The sequence below is a fragment of the Myxine glutinosa genome, chromosome 6 (assembly GCF_964187855.1).
Source record: "Myxine glutinosa chromosome 6, kmMyxGlut1.1, whole genome shotgun sequence".
Lineage (NCBI taxonomy): Eukaryota > Metazoa > Chordata > Myxini > Myxiniformes > Myxinidae > Myxine > Myxine glutinosa.
Window position 1 is genome coordinate 18,840,942 of NC_136266.1, and position 7,408 is coordinate 18,848,349.

Sequence of the window (7,408 nt, forward strand, 5' to 3'; positions counted from 1 at the left end):
AGAGGTAGGCCACAACGCGTTTGTTAAAACCAAAAGAGTCTTTATTTCGAAAGCTCGAACTGCAGCACTGAGCGGGCTCGAGCTTAGAGCCCGCATATATGTGCCGAGGCCACGCCTAGTCCCCGGGCGTGGCAGCTCGGTCGAAGGGCGGGGCATGTGCCATCGGTCCCCGCCTGGGCGCTCGCGCCACCCACTGGTGCGCGGAATTAATGCCCCTTGTGCCCGCCACACGCGCCCCCCGAGAATTCCCGCGCACCTGAAGGGTGAGTTTGCGGGGAAGCCGGATGACCCGGCCGAAACGCCCCCTGGCGATGGGTGCAGGGCTGGAGGGCAGCGGGCCGGCGGGGCTGAGGGGTGCCGGGGGTCCGACCGCCGGGGAGCAGCCTCGACGCGGAGGCAGAGCTGCTGGCGGGGGTGCCGGGGGTCCGACTGCCGGGGGGCGGCCTCGACGCGGAGGCAGCGCTGCCGGCGGGGGGTGGTCTGGATCGAGGTGGGCCGGCTTGAGGTGGTCCATGGAAATGCGATCCGGGGCACCGCCGATGTCGACCGTGAAAAACTTGTCACCGGTCTACAGCACGCGGAAGGGTCCGTCGTACGGGGGCCGTAGCGGTGCCCGGTGGGCGTCGTGCCGGATGAACACGTACTTTGACGTGCGAAGCTCCGGGGCGACGTGGGAAGGCGGGCAACCGTGGTGTGCCGTTGGCACCGGGGCGAACCTCCGGGCGGTCTCCTGAAGGGCGGAGCGCTGTTGCGCCGCGGACCAAGGAGCCGTGGAGTCGGGGATAAATTCACCCGGTACCCGCAGTGGTTGCCCGAAGACCAACTCCGCCGAGGACGCGCGCAGGTTGTCCTTGGGCGCCGTCCTGAGGCCCAGCAGGACCCAGGGGAGCCTGTCGACCCAGCCGCCGTCGCGGAGGCTGGCCCGGAGCACGGCCTTCATGGAGCGATGAAAGCGCTCGCACAGGCCATTGGCCTGGGGGTGGTAGGCTGTGGTGTGGTGTAGCTTCACCCCGAGCCCTTGCGCCACCGCGGCCCAGAGCTCCTAGGTGAACTGGGGGCCGTGGTCGGACGAGATGTCCGAGGGGGCACTGAACCGGGCAACCCAAGTGGCGATAAAGGCTTGCGCCACCTCAGCCGCAGACATCGCCGCCAATGGGACGGCCTCCGGCCACCGCGTGGTGCGGTCGACCATGGTGAGGAGGTGGGTGAACCCTCGGGAGGGGGGCAGAGGTCCCACCAAGTCGACGTGCATGTGGTCGAACCGCCGCTCGGGCACCGTAAACGGGGCCAACGGTGCCTGGGTGTGGCGGTGGACCTTTGCGCGCTGGCACGGGAGGCACGTCCTGGCCCAGTCGCGGACGTCCTTCCTGAGGCCATGCCAGACGAACTTCGCCCCGACGAGTTTCTGGGATGCCTTCGCGCCAGGGTGGGACAGGCCGTGGATGGCGTCGAACACTGGGCGCTGCCAGGCAGCGGGCACGATGGGGCGAGGCCGGCCGAGGGAGATGTCGCATAGGAGGGCCGTGCCTGTGGCATCGAACGGCACCTCGGTGACGCGGAGGCCCGTGACGGCGGTCCGCAAGGCCTGGACGCCGGGGTCGGCGGTCTGGGCCTCTGCCATCTGGGCATAGTCGACCCCGAGGTGGACCGCGTGCACGACGGACCGGGAAAGGCAATCCGCCACCGGGTTGTCCTTACCCGCCACGTGACGGATGTCCGTCGTGTACTCGGACACGGCAGAGAGGTGGCGCTGCTGCCGTGCCGACCATGGCTCGGCGACCTTGGCCATCGCGAACACAAGGGGCTTGTGGTCAACGAAGGCCGTGAATGGGTGGCCCTCCAGCAGGTGGTGGAAGTGTCGGACCGCCAGGTGGAGCCTGAGCAGCTCGCGGTCGAAGTTGCTGTACCGGCGTTCGTGCGGGCGAAGCTGCCGGCTTAAAAACGCCAGCGGTTGCCAAGCACCACGCACCCATTGTTCGTGCACCGCGCCCACCGCGTAGTCCGACGCGTCGGTGGTGAGGGCGATCGGTGCATCGGGCGCCGGGTGCGCCAACGTGGTGGCATCGGCCAGAGCCAGCTTTGCGCCCGCGAACGCCGCAGCCATCGGCTCCGACCATGCGATGTCACCTTTGCCCGGCTTGCCCCGAAGGGCCTCGTGCAAGGGGCGGAGGAGCCGGGCGACGTGGGGCACGAAGCGGTGGTAAATGTTTACCATGCCCAGGAACTCCTGGAGCCCCTTGATCGTGCGGGGCCACGGGAAATCCCTGACCGCCTCCACCTTGGCCGGTAAAGGGACGGCCTCGTGCTCGGTGATGCGTCGCCCCAAGAAGTTGATGGTGGCGACACCGAAACGGCACTTGGCAGGGTTGATGATTAGGCCATGCTGGCCCAGGCGTTCGAAAAGCTTGCAGAGGTGGAGCAGGTGCTCCTCCCGGGACGCGCTCGCGACTCGGATGTCGTCCAGGTAGACAAACAGGAAAGGTAAGTCGCGCAAGACGCTATCCATAAGCCGCTGGAACGCCTGGGCCGCATTCTTCAACCCGAAGGGCATCCTTAGGAATTCGAAGAGGCTGAAAGGGGTGATGACGGCCGTCTTCGGGACGTCGTCCGGTTGGACGGGGACCTGATTGTAGCCCCGGATGAGGTCCACCTTAGAAAACATGGTCGTGTTGGCCAACCGGGCGGAAAAGTCCTGAATGTGTGGGACCGTGTAGCGGTCGGGGGTGGTGGCATCGTTGAGCCGGCGGTAGTCCCCGCACGGCCGCCATCCCCCACCGGCCTTGGCACAATGTGCAGCGGAGAAGCCCAAGCGCTGTTGGAGCGCCGTATGATCCCCAGCCGCTCCAGCGTGGCGAACTCCGCTTTCGCCACGGCGAGCTTCGTGGGCTCCACCCGGCGGGCCCGGGCATAGACCGGCGGCCGGACTGTGGGGATGTGGTGCTCCACCCTGTGTTTAACGGCCACCGCTGAGAAGGTGGGCTGCGTGAGGGCCGGGAAACTGGCGAGGAGTCGGGTAAAGTCGTCCGCTGCCGGAAGCGTGCAAACCAAACTCGCCGGGACGGAACCTTCCAGCAAGCCGCTTGGCAAGCCGCTCGGTGATCCGCTCAGTGAGCCGCTCAACAAGCTGCTCAGCGAACAAGCGAGTGAGCTAAAGGTTTCGGCCTGGACGAGCCGTCTGCGCTTCACGTCGACCAACAACCCATTCGCACATAGGAAGTCCGCACCAAGCAATGCCATTGGCACGCTGGCGGTCACAAACGACCATTGAAAGCGCTGCCCTCCGAACCGCAGGGAGAGGCAGCGCTTCCCGAACGTGCGGATGGGTGTACCGTTGGCGGCAAGCAAAGCGGGGCCCCGGCCCGCGGTTCGCTTGTCGGACATGGAGGCGGGGATGACGCTTACCTGCGCTCCTGTATCGCAGAGGAAACGGCTCCCAGACAAGGTGTCCGTGATGAATAGGAGGTTGCCGGAATGGCCGACGCTCAGGGCCGCTAATGAGCGCTGGCCTGGTCGTTTCCCGACTTTTCAAACGAGCATGGCGGGCAACACTTCTTAGCCTTGTGGCCGAACCTGGCGTGGAAATAGCACCAGGCTTGCGGCGGCGGGGGCGGCGGCGGCCGTGGCGGCCGCAGTGTTCTCGGCAGCGGTGGTGGTGGGCGGGGCATGGCAGCGGCCATGAGGGACGCTGTAGCCTCTGCCCCGGGATCCACGACGGCAGCACCGTAACTCGACCGCGTGTCGCAAGCCGCGAAGAACTTGTCGGCCTCTACGGCCAGGGCGCGGGGTTCCCTTATTTTGGAACCGGCCAGCGCGAGGCGTACCTGTAGAGGTAGCTGGCATAGGAAAAGTGCCCAGAATAAGAAATCCAGGGCTTGGTCACCCAGCAGCGACAGCATAAAATCCATCCGCACGGATGGTCGTGTGTCGCCGAGTTCGGGAAGGTCCAGGAGGCGGTCGGCCCGTTCGATCTCCGTGAGGCCGAACGTGGCGATGAGGAGACGTTTGAGTGCCTCGTACTTGTGGTCGACCGGCAGGTGCCGCAGGATGGACACGACTCGGGCGGCAGTGCCGGGCCCGAGGGCGGCGACCACGTGGTAGTAACGGGTCTCGTCCACCGTTATGCCTCGAAGCTGAAATTGCGCTTCGGCCTGCACGAACCACACGTCGGCCTGTGCTTCCCAAAACTCTGGGAGTTTTACTGCGACGGCTTTGATGGCCATGGCGCGTTCGGTGGTCAGCAACGGCTGAACTAATCGAGGTCACCAGTGAAGTGTGGTGCTGCGCACACAACTTGCTTGCCAAAGAGGTAGGCCACAACGCGTTTGTTAAAACCAAAAGAGTCTTTATTTCGAAAGCTCGAACTGCAGCACTGAGCGGGCTCGAGCTTGGAGCCCGCATATATGTGCCGAGGCCATGCCTAGTCCCCGGGCGTGGCCGCTCGGTCGAAGGGCGGGGCATGTGCCATCGGTCCCCGCCTGGGCGCTCGCGCCACCCACTGGTGCGCGGAATTATTGCCCCTTGTGCTCGCCACAATATATATATATATATATATATATATATATATATATATATATATATATATATATATATATATATATATATCCTTCAACTTTTATTAACCGCAAGTAACGATTCACCTGCCAAGGCAAGCTTTTCATTGTTTGTGCAGAGAAATATAAAAGGCAGGATGGCGAATGTAATTTTGATGCAATAATGGCCTCGATCCCACGTGAACTTGTAGCGCCTCCTGTGGTGTGAAAGTCGACATTGTCTATTATGATTGTCCGATACATTTCACCCCGAAAATCAAACAATCATCTCGGACGGCACTCGGTAGAGTTCATAGTCTATCGTGCACTCACTTTGACCAAAAATACCATATTTAACTAAACACGTCACTATTATGGCCGAAAACGCACATCATCCATGCACCATATTACGTCACATACCTTGTCATTATCCATAGCTTTATTGATTGATTGAATATAGGATATTTAACAACCACTTTTGTGCATATTAAGGCTAAATTGCATCAGGAATAGTAAATGTGAAATTCATTTCAAACGATATTCCCCATGGCTCATCTATCATACGTATAAAGTTTCGCATCGATCTGTTAAGCGGTTCTGGAGAAGTTTTTTGTACGTTTTTATTTTCAATCCAATATGGACACCTGATGTGATTGATGATGTCATAAATATAATTGTTCACTCAAAGTCACATCAGGTCGTAGGTCAGATATATGAAGTTTCAGATTGTTTTGGAAAAGGATTTTGATTCAACCAATTATGACTGGAATACCACTTTCTTGTTTTTCTTTTTTCTTTTTTTTTTGTATACAGGATCGAGGCTCGTGAAAGAGCGAACAATTATCACACAAAAATCAAACAGACACATAAAACATATTATAAAGGGAGCGGTAAACAAGATGGCGAGAGAAGGGGAAGCACACAAACACAACATTTGAGAGCAGGGACATCGGGAGATCTGTGGGAGGGAGAGGGCTTGGGGTGAGGAGGCGTGGGAAGGGGGGGGGGGGGGGGGTGGGAGAAGTATAAAACACAAGGACAATGCAAGGACTTCCAGGGAAGAAGTTGGTATTTCAAAAAAATTGAATTTGGGGTGAAATTAGCAGGGGTAGAAAAGATCAAGGTTTTGGATGGGGGAAGATAAGAGATGGTGGTGAACACCTGCTTTAAAGACCTGGAGGGAGGAGTGGGATTGAACAGAGTGAGGGAGTTTGTTCCAGAGGCGGGAGAAAAGAGGAATGAAGGAGTGGAGGTGAGCAGAGAGTCTTGATTTTGGCAGTTTAACCACAAGAAGGTTGTAGGCAGATCTTGTGCGACCTGTAGGAATATTTGGGGGACAGAGCCCAGAGAGAGCTGGGGGAGCAAGGCCGGAGAGGAGTCGGTAGAAGACAGAAAGACCACCAGGTAGGCCCTGTGCTTTTTCTGGTCTTTATCAATGATCTCTCTGACTCTCTGGAAAATCCTCTCTATCTCTTTGCTGATGACTCCACTCTCTGCCGCTCCATTCCTCTTCCCTCAGATAGGCAGTCTGCAGCCTCCTCACTCTCTGAAGACCTGGACAAAATCACAGACTGGTCAAACAAGTGGAACATGTCTTTCAATCCTGCCAAATCTCACTCTCTTACTATGTCTCTCCGAAAAGATCGACTGGACAACCCTCCCATCTACTTTCTCAACAATCCTCTCCAAGAAGTTCTGTCACTCAAGCTTTTGGGTCTCACTATCTGCCATGATCTTTCTTGGGAAAACCACATTTCCAAGCTGGCCTCCAAAGCCAGTCGCCGACTGGGCATCCTCCGTCGTGCGAAGTCCTTCCTCGGCACACCTGAGCTCCTCACCACATACAAGGCTTTCATCCGCAGCTCAATGGAATACTGTTCTCCCCTATGGGCTGGTGCTCCTGCCTCACACCTGGTTCGGCTTCACGCTGTTGAATCCAAAGCTTTCAAAATCATTGGAATCTCCCGCGATGAAGCTATCTCTGAGGGCCTTTCACTCACTCACCGCAGGCAGGTAGGTGGTCTTTCTGTCTTCTACCGACTCCTCTCCGGCCTTGCTCCCCCAGCTCTCTCCGTGCTCTGTCCCCCAAATATTCCTACAGGTCGCACAAGATCTGCCAGCAACCCTCTGATGGTTAAACTGCCGAAATCTCGGCTCTCTGCTCACCTTCACTCTTTCATTCCTCTTTTCTCCCGCCTGTGGAACAAACTCCCACACTCCCTTCAATCCCTCTCCTCCCTCCAGGTCTTTAAAACAGCTGTTCACCACCATCTCTTATCTTCCCCCATCCATAACCTTGATCTTTTCTACCCCCACTAATTCACCCCAGATCCACCTTGTTTGAAATTCCAACTTATTTCCTGGAAATCCTGGCAGTGTCCATATGTTTATACATCTCCCACCCCCCCCCTTCACATGCCTCCCCCCCTTCACATGCCTCCCCCCTTCACATGCCTCCCCCCCAAAGCCCTCTCCCTCCCACAGATCTCTCGATGTCTCCATGTCTCTCGGTCCCTGCTCTCAAATGTTGTGTTTGTGTCCTTCCCCCTCTCTCCCCATCTTGTCTACCGCTCCCGATGTTATTTGTTTTATGTGTCTGTTTGTCTTTCTGTGTGATTAATTTTCGCTCTTTCACGAGCCTCGATCTTGTATACAAAAAAAAAAAAAAAAAAAAAAAAAAAACCTGCCTGCAGTGTGTGAGTGAGAGGCCCTCGTAGTGAGTGAGCTTCATCGTTGGAGATTGCAATGATTCTGAAAGCTTTTAGGCTAGTGGCCAAATGAGGTTTTGGGTGGCATACCCCTACCCAAGGTAGAACAAGTCACAACCTATTTTTTCTTGAAGGGGGATGTTTGGGGAGTTAGAAAATCATGGTTGTGAA